Below are 18,908 nucleotides of genomic sequence, written 5' to 3'. Positions count from 1 at the left end.
TCTGGGACAAGGAGAGGGGTGAAGTGTCAGTGACTTGAGCCTCTTGGTCCTTGCAACACCTCTCGGAGGTGACCAGGCCTTAGAAGGGAACATCTGGATAGAACCCCGAGGGTGGGTGGACAGTCTACATGGGGCCTCCCCTGCCTGACCAAGCCCCTATGCTTGTTTGGCAAAGAAGTAGCAGACTGACTTACCTTCAAAGAACCTCCACGGAGGACCCAGCACCAGTACTGCTTATGAGCAAAAGTCAGGGGGCCCTTTCTCAGATGTTCGTGGGGGAGGAAAGACTTGCCTATCAATAAGATTAACACTCAATTTCCGGCCTCCTGGCTGGGGTCAAAACCAAAATTGCCAGGCTTTAAAAGAATAAAAGGATGTCACAGTATCTAGTGAACCCAAGTTTGGGGCTGTAAAGTTCATAGCTCTTCATCATCATGATACAGATGACCAAACCAAGCTTTGCAATGACAGATGCAATCATTTCTCCAAGATGGTGCAGTGACCCTAGGGCAGAGGCCTTTGGTTGGTTGGTTTTTTTCTCTAACATACTGCCTTTCTTATTCTATTTGATCGGAGTTCAGGTGGCTAAGAGAAAGCAGATCCAATCCTAAAACCATTCAATAACTAATAGTAGTAATAGTAATGATACCACCACCACCAATAGCACTATCATGCCGGGGGCTTTACATTTGTCATTCAGTTTAATTCTCATAACACTCTACAGTAACTGTAATCATCTCCATCTTATAGAAAATTGAACCTCAGGGGATTTCACTAGCTTGCCTGAGACACTACTACACGCAGGAAAGGCCGAGGAGGGGTTTTCTAAGCAGGCCGTCTGTTCCCGGAGCATGTACGGCTACACCACATCATTCTTTACCCACAAATCCAGGCTTCAAGAGATGAGGGCAAAAGCCTTGCCATCTGTTTTCTATTCAAACAACCTGATTTATTTTAGGCTTTACGCATCGAGAGTGTGCTAATATGAAATCCTATGTTACTAGTCTGTTCCAATTAGGGAAAAAGCAGAGCTCTGTATCAATGGAGTCCTTTATTCTTGGTGTGAAATTCTTTTAGCCTAGCAGTGAACTGTGCCCAGAGCCCAGTTCCGCCTTTTGCTCTGCACCTCCAGAAAGTTTTCAAGCGGAGCAGGGATTTAAGCAATTGCAAACCTCCCAAAGTGTCTCACGGCTGAGGCACTTTGAAAATGAAACCATATTATTTTATTGTAGGTTTGGCAAATACTCTCAAAGCCAGTATATTCCTTGTCTGGTTTCCAACAGCAGTGCTTTTAGCCAGTGGTCACCTGTGTGCCTCTAGTCTCCGTTTGAGTGAGGCATAAAATGCTATTTGAACAAACTGGCTTCAATTTTCTCATTCTTCCAGAAATCTAATTCCTCACAACCACATCACTGAGCAATTTCTCATGGTGGTAATTAAGACCACATTTCCCATACGTGATTTTTTGGGGTCTCTGATAAACTGCATGAATGGAGCGTTCAGGTTCTAAACACTCTGCACTCTCATTTTGCTGTAAAGTAAAGGAGGTGTTATGGACTGAATGTTCATATCCACCCCCCCACCCCCCAATCCATATGTTGAAATCTTTTTTTTTAATTTTATTTATTCATGAGGGACACAGAGACAGAGACAGAGGCAGAGGCAGAGGGAGAAGCAGGCTCCGTGTGAGGACCCCCGATGTGGGACTTGATCCCAGGACCCCAGGATCACGCCCTGAGCCAAACACAGACACTCAACGACCGCGCCCCCAGGGGCCCCCATATGTTGAAATCTTAACACCTAAAGTGATGGCATTAGGAGGTGGGGCCTTTGTGAAATGACTGAGTCATAAAGGGAGCGCTCTCACAAAAGGGATTAGTGCCTTTATAAAAGAGACCCCAGAGAGCTCCCTCACCCCTTCCACCCACGGGAGGACACGATGAGAAGTCAGCTGTGTGCAGCCTGCAAGAAGGCTCTCACCAGAACCCAACCATGCTGGCACTCTGACCTTGAACTTCCAGCCTCCAGAACAGTGAACAATAAATGTCTGCTGTTTATAAGCCCCCCGGCCTGTGGCGTCGGTTAGAGCAGCCCAAACAGATTCCGAGAGGGCCGAAACGAAGCCAGGGGCCTCGGTTCTCTTCGTCTTCCCTCTCGGTGACACCTGACGAGGGAGCAAGTTCGTCCCCTGGAGGGAAACAGATGCCTGCCCAGCAAACAAGAAGAACCCAGGACATTCCTGGGCAGGAGCTTCGGCCTGTCTGGAAGGGATGAGCGGCCCCAGCAGAAGCAGCAGAACCTTCTCACCACCAGAGTCTGAACTCGCTGTCCTGGATCCAGAAAGATAAAAGGGGGCAAGCGTGAGTGCCAGGGCTCTCCTTTTCCCCATCGAGCAGTTGGCGGCCTCAGAAACAGCCACGTCAGAGGAACGTTACCAGATATGCACAGAGGGATGTTATTCAGCCTTAGGAGAGAATGAAACTCTGACACGTGACAACGCGGATGAACCTGAAGACATGGTGCTGAGCGAGATGAGCCAGACGCTGCAGTTCGACTTACTGAGGCTCCCAGAGTCGTGAATTCAGAGGGACAGAAGGCAGAATGCAGATTGCCGAGGACCAGGGGAGATGGGAGTGGGGACAGCTTTGGGAAGGTGAAGCAGCTTTCGGGATGGATGGCTGGATGGATGGCTGGATAGCTGGATGGATGGATAATGGTTGGCTGGCTGGCTGGCTGGCTGGATGGATGGATGATGGCTGGATGACTGGATGGGTGATGGCTGGATGGATGATTGGATGTTAGATGGATGGATGGCTGACTGGATGGATGGATGAGTGGATGGATGGATGGATAGATGACTGGATGGCTGGATGGCTGGATGGCTGGCTGGATGACTGGATGGATGGATGGATGGACAGATGGATGGATGGATGGATGGATGGATGGACGGACGGACGGACGGACGGACGGATGGATGGATGGATGGATGACTGGATGGATGGGTGAATGGATGGATGGATGGATGGATGGACGGACGGACGGACGGATGGATGGATGGATGGATGGATGGATGACTGGATGGATGACTAGATAGATGAATGGATGGCTGACTGGATGGGTGGATGGATGGATGGATGGATGGATGGAGGCACAGCACGTACATACACTGTGCACTTACATGTGGCTAAGGTGGTATATTCCATGTGGAGTTCACTGTACACACACACACATACACACACACACAGAAGAACTTGTCACTACAACTGAAATAACCAATTTTATGTTGAGGCTAGAAAGGTCACCAGGAACAGCAGTGCCAGTTCAGAGGTGAGAAACCTGAGCTCCAGCGGGAGCAGTGACTTACCAAAGAGCTCTCTGCTAATCAGAGGTCCAGCCAGGAGGGTGATGCAAGCTCTTCTAGGTTCCCCCAGGCCCCATTTTTCCTGTTAACAAGCCCGGGGCCAGGAGACACACACATGCTGCAGGGACACGTGGGACCCCTCTCCAGAGCTCCCCCAACACTGCAGCCTTCCTTGGGGCAGTGCCCCCATGGGACTGTTTGTTTTATTGGTTGCCTGTTCTTCCCAAACTCTAAGCTCCTTGAGAGCAACAGCTATATCTTTTTTTTTTTAAGACTTTGTTGTTTTTTAGAGCAGTTTGAGGTTCACAGCAAAACTGAGCAGAAAGTACAAAGGTTTCCCCTATACCTCCCGCCCTCAGCTGAGCATGGCCTTCCCCACCCTAAACGTCACCCACCAGAGTGGTGCATCGAGCTGACCCATGAGATGACACAGACGCATCCTGCCGCCAGAGCCGGTGGTTTCCATTAGGGTCCATTGTTGGTGGTGAACAGTCTATGGGTCTTGACAAATGTATGAAAACATGTGTCCAGCATTACAGTCTCATGCAGGGTAGTTTCAGTGCCCTAAAAATCCTGTCTCTTCACCTGGCCCTCCTCCCTAAACCCTGTCGACCACTCATCTTTTGACTGTCTCCGTAGTTTCATCTTTTCTCGAGTGTTCGATAGTTGGAATCACGGTGTATGGCCTTTTCCAGTTAGCTTCTTGCACTCAGTGTTACTCAGGGAAGTTTTCTCCGAGTCTCTTCGTAGGTAGATAGCTCATCTCCTTTTCTCCTTGAATAACAGCCCATGGTATGGGTAGACCATGCTTTGTTCATCCACTCACCACGTCTTTTGTACCCTTCTATTTCAACACCTAGCAACTTGCCCAGCACATAAGAGAACCTGAACAAATACTCATTAAAGGAGTGAATAAATAAAAATAAACCAAGCACCCATGAGCGAGAGTAGTTTACTCAGCCCAGAAGACAAATACCAAGAAGAGGGCTGGCTGAAAATTTCAATTAGCAGATTTGTCAATCTTTAAATACCAGGCCCGAATCCCACCGCAAGAGGCAATGTTTTGTGTATTTTATTTTGTATTTTAAACCCAAATTTAGAATTTGGGAGGTAAATCACTATTCACGTTTATTCAAAATATCTCGACTATTATATATTTACTTTTATGAGGGAACAAAAATGCACTTCACATGAGCTAATTCCCTTTGACTGTGACCTCTTCCTTTGGGGTTGGCCGGGCCCTGGTTTTCTGATCCAGAAAACAACTGAAGTCTGGCGCCCTCTTGGGGCCTCTCGTTTTTAAAAGACATGCCGTGCAAATGTCTTGGTTCCTGACATTTTTATCCACTCACAGCATCCAGTCTCGGTTTGGCGGAAGGCGGTGCTTCTAATGCTAGCAACAGCTCTCAGCAACTTCAAGTCAGACATTGCTCCCACCAAAGGTGTAGTCAGGCTGGATGCGATCTTTCTGTTGGTAGCCAGGGCAGGTGCTCTGGGGTCCTAGGGTGTCTTACCAAGAAAAAGAGTAAGCATAAATAGGATTAGAAATTAATTCATGGCATCCAGTCTCCCCTCTCACGCACGTCCCATCCCCAGGCCTTCTTGACCGCTAGCTGTTCATCTTGCAAGGCTACGTATATGCCATTTTCTTGATAAAACAGTTTCCAGGTTAAAAAAAAATTGTTTCTCCTTGGCGCCCCCACCTCCCTGTGGTCTTCTACAAGGACCCGCAGCTGTGTGTTTGTTTACCTGAATCCTTCGTCAATGGTTGTGCTCCTTGAGTGCGGGCTTTACGTCTTGAGGAGAGCATCTGCTTATTCCCACTCCCCAGGGCTTACAACAGAGGTGCAATAAATGTTGATCGTAAATTGAAGATCAAGGTAGGAGGTCATAATGGAAGCAAAGAACACATAAAAATGTGTCACTTGGGGCCCTGAGACTCCTGTCCCTCTTTTGCTCTCACTGGCCTGCTGTTTGTTGCAAGACTGTAAAGGCAGTGTTGCCTTCGCAATGCCTGCAGACCCCCTAGACCTATAGGGGATGAAAAGATACATATTCCATGGCCCCTATGGTTTTGAAAAGTGCTGAGTCAAACCAAACTCTACATATAATTAGAAGTTCAAGAGAGCTGAAAGTACAGCCTTATTCCTCTAATATAAGTATCTAAGTGGGGAGGAGGGGTGGGACTCAGTGTCCTGATAAAGAATGTGAGCTCAAAGGCTCTGCGTGCTCTGAATCACACGATGGATGAGTGACGGAGCCAGGACAGTGACGGAGCTCCTGACTGCCAATTCCATACTCCATCCTTGACTTAGTGCAGTGCTTCCTCCTGGCAGGGAGCTCTATTCCTGAACTGGACATTTTAGCATCACATGCACATGGTATTTCAGTAAAAATTAAGGTCTTAGATATTGCGAGCAATCCCCATTGACTAGACATCATCACCCCCAGTCTCCCACTGAGGTAAACTGGGCAAAACCAAACCCACCGATGAAAACAAATGGACAAAACCATTAACAACACTCCCCCAGGGCCAACAGAGTATCAGGCACATCATAGTGGAATCAACAGTCACGGGGGCTGCGTCCCAACCATGCTCCGCCATTTACCTGTTTACGGCCCTAGGCCACTGACTCTGCCTTGACTCCCTCACTTATAATATAAAATAGATGAGATAGTAGTGGATGTTCAGAGAATTCAATGAGTTTAGTGCACACAGAGTCTGGCATATAGTCAATATTAATATTTGCTACTATTTTTTGAAAAATTCTTTCAGTTATCCAGATTGAAGTGCATACGTTGGTGGAATTCACCATATTTTCTTTTTCTTTTCTTTTTTTTTTTAGATTTGGTTATTTTTAGAGAGAGAGGGACTGTGGGGTGAAGGGGCAGAGAGAGAGAGAGAGAGAATCCCCAACAGTCTTCCCGCTGAGGGTGGAGTCCAAGGCGGGGCTCGAGCTCAGGACCCTGAGATCTTGACCTGAGCTGGAATCAAGAGTCAGATGCTTAACCGACTGAGCCACCCAGGTGACTGAGGACTTCACATTAGGGCTTACAATAGATGTAAGGTCTTTGATGGATGATTTCTTTGAAATAAGTTTTATCTCACCCGCTGCGCTGTGTGCGGCAGCGGAACCCTCCCTCTGTCTCTGTCTCCCTCTCGGTTTCAAAGTTAAAATAACAGTTTTGATACCATCACTCAGCGTAAGGTTGGGCCCTTCTGTACTCCTTAGCATGTCTCAGTTCTGAGGTTCAGGGGCCCAAAGCAAGAAAGGCTTTAAGTAACTAAGACTTGTGTCAATACAGAAAGAGGAAGCCCTGCTTGTTTGCTTCTCGGAGGCAGCTGTTCTCTGAACACACTCACGCCAAGGGAAAGCTGGGTCTTGGGGCTTTGCTTTTGATTATTTTTATCTCCCTCTAAATGGCCCCATCTCTCTGATCTCTCAGCCCCTTCAATGCCACTTCATGATGCAAATATCCTTTGATGGAATAGAAGGCTAATAGTGCCTCCTGGCCAACTGGCTTCTGTATCCAAAAAGAGCACACGGCAATCACAGCTCCCTGAGACCCTGGCCTCTACCTTCCGCTGTGGCCGGCCCTGGTGCTCCTCCTTTATCTTAACACACACATTCTCCTGGTCAAGTAGGATTTGCCGGGCCCTTGGGCAGTGTTTCCCTCAGACCCTGTTTGTCTTCTTCCTAGAAAGTAAAGAGGATTCCTCTTTCCCCGAGGAAGTGATCGCATCTTTATGTAGAAGAAGTCAACAGGCGAATTTGCAGTGAGATCTTTGAACTAAGGCTCTTAAGGGCACCTACCCGTCTGACACCATTTGAAAGAGAAACTCAACTGAAAGCCTTCTGGAAAAAGACAAAAAGTAAGTTTGGTGACAGCTACATTTGGCTATTATTACCATGACAACCGTGAGTCTCAGAACAGGTGCCGGTCAATACCTAAGCATGTGATTCCTCTAAGGATTAACAACTGTGACTCACGGTGTGTAGACAGACACCTGGGCTGAGGTTCCCTGACTTTGGACTTCAGTATCCTGGTTAGACTGCAGCTCCACAGTCTGGTAGATTGCGTCTCTTCAATTCAAACCACGTGTCGGGACTTATTAAATAAGCACGCGTCATAACCTATTTGGGCAACTATCGGGCCAACTAAAAATGTGGCCATAGATCTCATAAAAGTTACTCAGTGGTCTAGTAAGGCAAGGCAGCTCCTGAAAGCATGGCCACTTGCCATTTCTTGAAGCCCTTGGTGTGAGCAGCTGCAAGACTGATGAGGATTGGAAAAGTGTTCCTTCTTTCACGAACAGAGGAAAGACGGAGATTGGGGGGTCAAGCCAGAGATGTGTGTCTGCACTGCATCGAGGGAGAACAAAGCCTGGCCAGGTCCCACCCTCTGTTGGCACCAGATTTGGGGAAGTGATGGATGAAACGCCACACTGCTCCTCTGGCACCTGGGCGTCAACTCTTAATCTCTCTGCAGCTTTGAGGGCCACATTCGAAGGCTGTTGGGTTACTTGGGGGCTGGTTCTAAGAATCTTTTGTCTTTCCAGAATTCCTTGTTTTATCAGGGTAATCATTCACATATGATGAAAGATACCAAATATCCTCCAAACACACTAAACCTATATACTACCCCTTTCTGGTGCTATGGCAGGCAGGAAATACAGAAGTATTTAAGAGAAATTTGGATTTGCAGGTTGATTAGCTGTTTCCTTGCGTTTTGTGTGTGTGATTACTGTGGCTGCTCAAAATGATGGTAGACAAATAGGTCTAAATGCTTAAAATCAACAGGTGAGAATTCAAATCTCATATCTCAAGCTAATGTGATAGGCTCTGACCGTCTAGGTGGAATGGCAGGAAGAGACCTGAAAACAATGTCCTGCGCCCCCCTCCCCCCTGGGGAGAGGAACATTTCAAAGAGGAGGAAATTGCCAGATTTCCCAAATGCTGTAGATAAATCAGTAGATATAGGACTGAAATGCATGCATGGGGCTTTTCAAAACAGCTTTATTGAGGTATAATTGACATACAATAAGCCGCACACACATAAAACACATAGTTTCATACATTTTCTATATGTGTGGACCTTAATACCATCACCACACTGAAGCAGATGAACACATCTATCACCCCAGAAGTTTCCTTCTGGTCCTTTGTAGCCCCTCCTCCCAACCCATCCCCATCCCTCCTTCCCAGGCAACCCCTGAACCATCATTCTAGATTAGTGTGCATTTTCTCCAATTTTACATAAATGAAATCATTTATATGATTTCAGTATATCATTATCACAGTATATCATATCACAGTATATGATTCCAGTATATACTCTTTTTAAAAATCTGGCTTCTTTATTTCAGGAATGGGACTAATTATTTCAAGATTGAGACTCATCCATTTTGGAGCACATAGAAATAGCTTTCCCTCCTCCCCTCTCTCCTTTCTTTTTGCTGAGTAGCATTCCACAGTGGAAATAGCATGGATGTACCACAGTCTGTTTATCCATTCTCCTGTGGATGGACATTTGCGTCCTTGCCAATTTCCGGCTAGTGCAAGTAAAGCTGCTATGACTATTCATGTTCCTGTCCTTGTAGGAGCACAAGCTTTCTTTTCTCTTGGGTGAATCCTTAGGCTGGTTTATATGATATGTTTAACTTTTTAAGGAACCGCTGAATTGTATTTCAAAGTGGTTGAACCATTTTCTATTCCATTCCCATGAGCAGTGTCTGAGAGTTGCAGGCCGTCTACATCCTTGCCTGCACTCACTATGGCAGTTTTTCTTTTTCTTTTTCTTTTCTTTTCTTTTCTTTTCTTTTCTTTTCTTTTCTTTTCTTTTTCTTTTTCTTTTTCTTTTTCTTTTGGAGATCTTTCTTTCTTTCTTTCTTCTTTCTTTCTTTCTTTCTTTCTTTCTTTCTTTCTTTCTTTCTTTCTTTCTTTCTTTCTTCTTTCTTTCTTTCTTTTTAGAGACAGAGAGAAGGAGAGACACAAAGGAAGGGGGAGGGGAGAGAATGAGAATCTGAAGCAGACTCCAAGCCCAGCATGGAACCCACAGGGGGCTCCATCTCATGACTCTGAGATGGTGACCTGAGCCAAAATCAAGAGTTGGAGGTTTAACCGACTCAGCCACCCAGGCACCTGCGATGGCAGTCTTTTAAGCTTCAACCATTCTAAACCTGAAGCCATGAAATCTGACAATCAGAAAGTTCTGATAATCTTCAGAAAGTATTTTCATTGCAGTGGTGAGGATAGAAGTCAGACTACAGGCAGGCAGTGGAGGCCGGGTTTAAGCAGTAGAAACTGAATATAGGCTGTTTTCAGAGACTTCAGGCTGTCAGGGAAGGCTCCAAGTTTATGTACAAGTCATGGTCATTACTCAAAATACTCAACTTATATCTAAATTAAAACATTTTACAGTTTAGGGGCGCCTGGTGGCTCTAAACGCCCAACACGGAGCCTGCGTAAGATGCTCTCTCTCCCTATCTTTGTCCCTCCTATACCCTCTCTAAAAAATTTTTTTTTGTTTACAGTTTATTACTTGCCCAGCTCACAGTGTGGGCAGTGAGGTGGGGCCTTATAAGGATAAGGATATAGGATCAGATATTTCTTTTTATTCTTACCAAGTCATAAGGCCACGTTGCTTCTTGAAAAATATCTAAGTGTTAAGGTTAGATAAAAATCATCTGGAATTCTTCAATCCTCTCATCAAAGTGTAAATAACGTCACATGTGTCTTTACCCTTTCCAATAGGACACACCCGAACAGAGGACAAACAGGGAGCCTGGAAAAGAGAGACAGAGCGAGAAACAGGGTGACGTGTGTCCCAGTTTGCCAGGAGCTGTCCCACTTTAGCACCAGATGTCTGAGCCCGTGGGTGTGCATTGCACCCTAGTCTGAGCTAGAGGCCTCGGATGGAGCACAGAAGACGTCGCAGTCTCAAATTGGTTTACAGAATACTTCTCATTTCTCCCTACAAATGTGAAGTGTAATTTCACAAATGAATGACGTATCGTGTGTGGAAGAGTCACATGAAAACTATGGACTCATAACTGGAAAATGTTTCAGGGTGACTCACTCAAGTGAATAGATCCCATGAGAGCAGGGACAAGGCTCCTCCCCTCGCCCTCTCTCCTCTGTGGCAACCGGGATGCCCTGTGGGTCGAATCGTGCCCTTGCCCTAAATATGTTCAAGTGCTAACCCCAGCTACCTATAAAGACGACCTTATTTAGAGATGGGATCCCTCCGGATGTAATCAAGTTGAGTTCAGACTAGATTAGACCTGGGCCTGAATGACCCAGTGACTGGTGTCCTTAAAAAGGGAATTCTGGACACAGAAACAGACACAAAGGAAGAAGTCCATGTGACAATGGAGGCAGAGATTAGAGTGATGCACTTATAAGCTGAGGAAGGCCAGGGATTGCTGGCAGCCCTCAGAAGCGAGGAAGGCATGGAGTAGATTCTCCCTCAGAGCTTCCAAAATAGGAGCGAGCCCTGCTGACACTTGGGCGTCAGATACCTACCCTCTAGAACTCGAGAGAATAAGCTCCTGTTGTGCTACACCAACCAGATGGTAGTACCTTGTTACAGCAGCCCCGGGAAACTAATACGGATGCTTCCACATAGGTAACCCCAGGGATCCTGAACATTCATAGAATCTTTTTGAGTAACTACAAAGTTTCCAGAGCCTCTGTGGGCATTATGGGAGAAGCAAAGTCAATGCCAAGACCCGGCCTCCTCTTTTGCCTGACTACCCCTGCGTCCTTTCCGAGTCTCCACAGAGCTGTTACCCCTTCTCGAAAGCCTTGCCCTCACTGGGTCTCCCTAGGTGGGCTCCAGTGGTTCGCAGCCACCTCTGGGTATCAGAATCACCCAGGGAGCTTTTAAAACATGCTAATGCCCTGTGACCTGAGAGTCTGAACATGCGAGTTCAGGGCGTAGCAAGGGTGTTTTCTAAGACTTTGTAACGTGCAGGGTTGAGAATCTCCGTTGGGGTGCTCCCTGCCCCCAGATTCTCACCGCACCCTATGAGTACTTCAGCCACAGACACCCTCGGTATTGTGTTGAAATCATATGCTTCTTTTCATCTAGAAGAACATTTCTCAGTTTGGGCTGCGTGATCAAGTCACCAAAGGAGCTGAGAGCCCTGGCGTGCCCGACCAACCCCGGACCTCTGGAGTCAGGAGCTCTCTGGCTGTCTGCAATTTGCAGCCAAGTTTGAAAACAACTGTACCAGATCATGAACTCTGTTGGAGCAGGAGTCTGGCTTTCTTGATTTTGGGAACTCCCTGGCTACTAGGCTCCTGGTGCGTCCTGCTGCTGCGAGCCCACCAGTAGATGTTTCTTAAGTAAGTTAACTCTACCGAAAACTGAGTTTATAACCTAGAAAGGGGCCCGAAACAAACAACCATGACTTACAACATTGTACTAAGTGACCTAGAACAGGCACCAGAGAGTCACATCTGTTCTGGGATGCTGACGGGTAAGGAGAAAAGCAAGGAAGGTCAGCGGTTACTGTTGAAAAGCCTTTGGGAAGGTGCCTTTATAACCCAGCGCGTCCCCAAGATCACAGAAACGATGGCTGTTTCTTCAGTTGAACGCCAATGAGGTGATGAGATTGCATTTAGAACTGTCTGGATCATAAGATCCAACTCTTTGAAGTCTAGACTCACACTCAGTGTGAGAAGATATGCACTCTAAGAAAGGCCGATGCCACCGCAGACCCACTCAGGGGAGAGCTGGTTAATTCCAGCTTTGCTTTCTCCTAAACTCGAACAGGAATGTCCCCACCATTTAAGTTTTACGGCCTTCATTTGGGGCAAGAACATATATTTTAATTTAAATTTTTAAAAATGTGTGTATGATTCCGTTTCCTTGTACCAGCAAATAGCTTTGTGATAAACAAAAAAAACAACCCCAACCTTATTTGATTGTGAGATAAGGGAAGATTAAAAAAAAAGGTTTTATTTATTTATTCATGAGAGACACAGAGAGAGACACAGAGACACAGGCAGAGGGAGAAGTGGGCGGGACTCGATCCCAGGACCCCGGGATCACGACCTGAGCTGAAGGCAGATGCTGGACCACTGAGCCACCCAGGTGCCCCAGAGAATACTATTTGAATGGGGATAGGACTAGAGCCATCCTTCAGGTTAAGTGAAATCAGGATGGGAACAAAGGCATGACTCTCACAGCCGCGTCTTATTTGTGTATCAACTGTTTTTCTCTCAGGCTTCTCCATACATTAGAGTTCAGGGCTACCAGTGATTTTGGATCCACACTTATAGCTCCACCTGTAAACTAAAGAGAATTTAAAACCAGAGAGGGGATCCCTGGGTGGCGCAGCGGTTTGGCGCCTGCCTTTGGCCCAGGGCGCGATCCTGGAGACCTGGGATCGAATCCCACGTCGGGCTCCCGGTGCATGGAGCCTGCTTCTCCCTCTGCTTCTCCCTCTGCCTATGTCTCTTTCTCTCTCTGTGACTATCATAAATAAATAAAAAAAATTAAAATAAATAAATAAAACCAGAGAGAACAAAAAACTCCCTTTGAGCTCCAATTTGAGAAAACTCAAAGGGAGGACTCTGATTGGCCAAGCTCAGGGTCACATGATTATGGTAAAGGCTAGATGGGGTACCAGGACTGATGACCCCTCCCCCTGGGGCAGGATTGGGGCAGAGAGAAAGAGCTACCAGAAGAGATCTAGATGGTTCCCATGAGAAATCAGTAAAGCCTGGATGTCCCTGGTATCGATAAGCATGAAAGCCAAGTCAGCAATTAGCTGGGTGAGAGCATGCTAGAGGAGGAACCCTGAGAGATGACTCCAGAGTTCAAATTTTGCTGATGGAATATACTGTGGTGCCATTACGAGAAATGGAGACTCCAAGGCGAGGACCTGGCCAGAGGGGAAAGCAGGAAGTCTGACCCCGGACACGCAGTCTGAATCCATGTTCCGGAGGTCCATGGAGGACCAGTGGTCCACCTGGCGATTGAGCGGGAACGTGATACTCAGGGGAGAGGGAAGGTCTTGACAAGCAACTGTGATGTGATCTGCATGGAGGGAAGTTAGTGGAGTTGATGTCAATATCAAAAGAGAAAATAGAGAAAGAAAAGAAGAGGTGGAAACTTGAAGGGAGCTCCTACCTGTGAAGAGCCAGAAGAGGAGAGAGAAAAGTGCCACCAGAGAGCTAGAAGAGCCTCGAAGGGACAGCCAAGGGAGAAGGACTGCGGGACACTCAAATACTTGAAGAACGTGTGGCTGAATTTTGAACCACGACAGACGCCAGGCTTGCCCAGGAGCGTGTGGTGTGGGTACACATCGTGGACTTCAAAAGAGCAGGGCAGGGAAATGTTAATGGGGTCTCCTTCTTCTTCTCCTCGGTTCTTAAGCTTCTCCCATGCCTCCCCCTCCCCTCCCCAACCCCAGGGCCCCTTCCTCAGCCAACATGTGGACTGGTAGCCCCAGGAGTTTGCAGATGTTAAGAGGATGGTTTGCAGGTCTTCTAGTTCATGGAAGCCTGAGCTCTAATTACTCTTTCCTAGACTTGGAGCCTTTGAAGATTAATTTATTTGAGAGAGAGAGAGAGAGAATGCATGGGGGGGGCAGTGGGAGGAGAGTCAGGGAATCTCAAGCAGGCTCCCTACTGAGCACAGAGCCCAACTCAGGCCTCTCATCCCTGACATCATGACCTGAGCCAAAATCTAGAGTCTGGCACTTAACCCACTGAGCCCCCCAGGCGCCCCTAACTCAGTGCCTTTGCTCCTGACCAGTAACCTAGCTGAGATGATGGAACGTAACCCGTTACCGTGTCATCATATTTAGAGCCAGCCAACCTTCATGAACAAGTAGGCAGCTATCTATTAGAGGGAGAATTTCCCGTGACCTCCCTTGACTTGCTGATGCCTGAAGTCCAGGATCAAAGCTTCATCTTGTTAGTTTAAGGCTTTGGTTCCTGTTAGGACACAGATCCCACTGAGGACGTGATCATACTACTTCAAGATGCTTTATTCGATGGTACGTCTCCTCCACGCATCCACGCATTAGTCTAATGAGGGCATGAACTGTGTTTTATTCAAATCTACCCCCCACCCCCATCCTTACTGCAGCCAGAGGTGGGATGGGGCCAGCTTGCAACACCGTGCTCACGCCTTCCCAATTCTGTGTTTGGTGGCACCACACCAGCAGCTCAATATCAGCCTTGGTGGCGGTATTTACACCACAGAAATTGGGAACTGCTACAAATCGGGCCTCCCCTTCCCCTGCAGAGGGTGGTTTGTTACTTCTTTACCACCACACCACCCCCTGCCCTTTTAGGCTTAAGCAGCTCATTTTTCTATTGAACCATTGGAGTTGTGGGCCTGCAATAGATTTTAACGTGGTCCTTCCATAAATTAATGATGACGATCCCTTCAGTTCCCATAATACAGCTAATCTGTAGTTTTGACCTCTCAACATTTGCTCTCTCAACAAAGCTATGAGCTGGGCTGGGAAGACGATTGAGTCCTCTGTTGTAGCAATCTCACCCGGAAAGGGCCAAGCTCGGTGAACCTTTACTGGGGGAGGAACCAGAAGGAACTTCTCCCAGCCTTTCATCGAGCAGTCCCAGCCATTCCCCTAGAATCATTCTCTTCGCCCTTTTTCTCAACTGGTTTGGCATCTAAGGACCAGAACTGGCTGCTGGGTTGGGCCAAATGACCCTTCCAGAATGCATACTTGAAACAGCTAAAGGCTAATTTTAAATGCAGGCATGTTTCATTTTATCAAACCTCACAGATACTGTGTTTTGTTTTGTTTTTTACAGATTGAAGATTTGTGGCACCCCAGCATCAAGCAATTATTTTCAGATGTTATTTTCCCAACAGTATCTGCTCCCTTCATAGCTCTGTGTGTTATATTTTGGTAATTCTCGCAGTACTTCAAGCCTTCTCATCATATTTGTTATGGTGATCTGTGATCAGTGATTATCACTTGCTGAAAGCTCAGATGAGGGTGAGCATTCTTTTTAGCAATAAAGTATTTTCAATTAAGGGATATATATATATATATATATGTTTTTTAAAACATAATGCTATTGCATACTTAATAGAATACAGTACTTTTATGTAAATTGGGAAACTAAAAAAATTCATTTGACTTGCTTTACTATAATAGTCACGTTTTCATGGTGGTCTGGAACCAAATCCTCAGTATCCCTGAGGTATGCCTAAGGCAAGCCATGAGAAAGGAGATAAGGGTTCACTAACCTTATCCTGCTTGCTTCCATGGCTTTCAATGATCAGTATCCTAGGAGGCCTCATCTCGCCAGGAGACTCAACAAGTAGGCTGCTGACAAATAAAATGTGTTCCAGACTTCTGTGGAGGCCAAAGGACTATTGTTTGCACTGTCCGTCTTGTGTATTATAACCCCAAGACATTGGAACATGGCAGCCATCCTAAGCCAAGAAGAGAGAATCCAGTAGCATTCTCTAGCTCTGATGTGCTGTGATGTGCTTCAAGTGGTATGTTATAGATCACAGCGAAAGCCCCAAACCAGAGATCCGCGGCTTCCTTGGGGAAAAGACAATTGGCTCAGGCAATGGAATTGTGTGTCCTCAAGGAAGAATTTTTTGGCTCTGAGGCCTGGCTCTGATTTCTGACATGTTCGTTAGGATCAAGCTCCAGGTCAGCCCCACTTGGAGGCATGTTCTCTGTTGGACTCTGCCCAGCCTGGGCCTCCAACTTTGATAATGGGTCAAGTACCTCAGCCCCTTAAGGACTGGGCTGTTCCTAATCCTTCCAGTTTCCCCCAAGTAGCCAGTTTTTCTGGCCCTGAGCCACGTTCAACAGCTGGGCTGTAATCACAGATCTCATCTGTGCTGCTTTTCTGTATTTCTGCACTTGACAACTTTGCCAGACTGCCGGTAACGTCTCATCTTGTGGTCTTTCTACGTGTTCTCCCTCGAGAAGAGCATTTCTCAACGTTCTTGAGGACCAGCCCCTCCCCGGCGATTCCCCATTCTCCTGTCTTATTTTCCTGATGCTACTGTGTAGAATTAGCTGTTCGTTGTATGATTACGTATTTATCATCTGCCCCTCCTGCTCCTTCACTACCTCTTAGATGGTAAGTTCCAGGAAGGCAGAGACTGTTTTGTTTACACAGAGTTTCCAATCCCGAGGACAGCATCTGGCCCATAGAAGGCTCTCAATAAGTGTTTGAATGGCTGAGTCCTTAGGTTCATCTCCCTTTCGCTTGCTCTGTCATTTCTTACCCTGCCTGCATCCGGGACCCCAAGAGCTACTGGCATCATGATAGGTACATGTTATTTTGAGTTCCCACCAGTCTCTCCCTCCCCAGCTCTGTGGGGCCCCTGCCAGGAGACTCAGCATCACATCTCCTGAGCTCTTGAGTTTTCCTTGTGAAAACTTGCCATTGTTAGCAGATGTCCAGACCTCTATTTGAGTGCCTAGTTTTGACATATAGCCTTATTCTTTTTTTTTTAAGTTTTTATTTATTTAAGTCATCTCTACACCCAACATGGAGTTCAAACTCACAACCCTGAGATCAGGAATCACACGCTCTTCTGACTGAGCCAGCCAGATGCCCAGACACATAGCCGTGTTCTTACCACCAATAGCTCTGCCTCCTTGGCCTTTGGTTCCCACTGTGACCTCTGGTCTCCCTGACCTGCACTATGCCTTTTCCCTCATCCTGCTCCCCCTGTCTTTTGCTGGGCCTTCCTCGTTCCAGCTCCTGCCCTCACTGCCTGCGGTCCTCAGACTGCTATAGAGAAGCCAGCATCAAGGTCAATAGCACTTTCAGCCTCTAATCTTAAATAGGAAGGGCTTTCAGGGATCTCCAAGTGAGCATTTCACTCTAGGGTAGCCCAGAGTAGGTCAGTCACCAGACAGTCATTGGCTCCCAAAGTTCGTGATTATCTTCCGAGGGATGATGAATGTTGCCATTCTTTTCATATCATTTTTTTTAATGTGAAATAAAACATGTATTCAGAAAATAAATGTATGAAACACGTATGTGTCGTTTATTGAATCTAGCCAACACCTATGTAGCCACCACCCAGATCAAGAAAGAACATGACCCACCATCACGAACTCTCCAGGTATAACCTGTCTTGCCCCAGCTCTTACTAGAGCCACTACACTGACTTCTGTGTTTATTTCTTAATTTTTCTTTTTCTTTTTTTTTTAAGATTTTATTAATTTATTTATGAGACACAGAGAGAGAGAGAGAGAGAAAGAGGCAGAGACACAGGCAGAGGGAGAAGCAGGCTCCATGCAGGGAGCCTGATGTGGGACTCGATCCTGGGTCTGCAGGATCAGGCCCTGGACTGAAGGCGGCGCTAAACCACTGAGCCACCCGGGCTGCCCTTAATTTTTCTTTCTAATTATACTACTTAGGTATATGTCCCTAAAAAAAAAAAAAAGAAAAAAAAAAGAAAAAAAGAATTTAGTTTTGTTGACTTTGAACTTTATATGAATGGAAGCAAAAATACTTATCTTTTTGCGTCTTCTCCTTTGATGGTGATTCTTTTGTAGGAGAAAATTGTTCTTAAAACACATGCTCTTTTTTTGTCATTCTATCTACACTAGCAGGATCTAGCAAGAATTGTTACTGGTAGGGTTACCGTTTTCTCATTCCAGCCTTCTTTGGAATGTGGCTTGCAGTTTCCAGACAGGGTTTATTGCTATGTTTTCCAGATTGCTTGGTAGTAAACCCAATTCTGGTGTGCAGACCCTAATTCCCTCCAAGCTGCCTCCTACCTACCCCTTCAACCAGACAAAGAACATAAGACGCTTTCCTATCTTTACGTTTGCACATGTGTTGTAGAGATGCAAATTCGTAATGACTTGCATTGGAATGTGGCATATAAATATATAAGCTTTTATAGAAAAATAAGAGAATTACTGAGGCCATTGTCCTCAGTAGGAAGAGAATGTGGAACATTTGGCCAGTCTTGGCTAAAAACAATCCATGTTAACACTAATCCCTAATCCTTTGTAAGGACAATTTTTAACTAGGGCTTCCAAAGGGGAATGAACATTTGAAGTATCCCAATTCTAAAGAACATTCAGATCTTTAGAATATTGAGTAGTTTAATCCTAGAATATAGCAATTTTTTAAAAATAGTGATATGAATGAGTCTTTGGAGTCAAGCTAAATCTTTTGGAAAGCCAATTTGCGCAACAGTTTTGTTAACCAGACCTGAATGTGTTCTCTGCCTTGAGATGAGTCATGAAAGTCGTGTGGCTTATTGGCACTGTTCCAAAGTTGGCTTTCTTTTTTATTTTTAATTTTTATTTTTTTATTGGAGTTCAATTTGCCGACATATAGCATAACACCCAGTGCTCATCCCATCAAGTGCCCCCCTCCGTGCCCGTCACCCAGTCACAGTCATCCCCACCCGCCGCCCACCTCCCCTTCCACCACCCCTTGTTCGTTTCCCAGAGTTAGGAGTCTCTCATGTTCTGTCTCCCTTTCTGATATTTCCCACTCATTTTTTTTTTCTTTTTCCCTTTATTCCCTTTCACTATTTTTTATATTCCCCAAAT

General features: G+C 46.1%; 1 long non-coding RNA gene across 1 annotated transcript; it reads left to right on the top strand.

Annotated features, from left to right (window-relative positions):
- The first annotated feature begins 1,929 nt into the window (after positions 1-1,929).
- LOC144288059 (uncharacterized) lies at positions 1,930-17,312 on the top strand. The gene is made up of 4 exons (XR_013356014.1): positions 1,930-2,653; positions 7,064-7,235; positions 10,117-11,712; positions 15,163-17,312. It is a non-coding gene; the product is annotated as an uncharacterized LOC144288059 (long non-coding RNA).
- Positions 17,313-18,908: the final 1,596 nt, after the last annotated feature.

This window comes from Canis aureus, chromosome 17, assembly GCF_053574225.1.
Source record: "Canis aureus isolate CA01 chromosome 17, VMU_Caureus_v.1.0, whole genome shotgun sequence".
Taxonomy (NCBI): Eukaryota; Metazoa; Chordata; class Mammalia; order Carnivora; family Canidae; genus Canis; species Canis aureus.
Note: the sequence above shows the minus strand (reverse complement) of the source record. Positions and strands in the feature narration are given on the sequence as shown.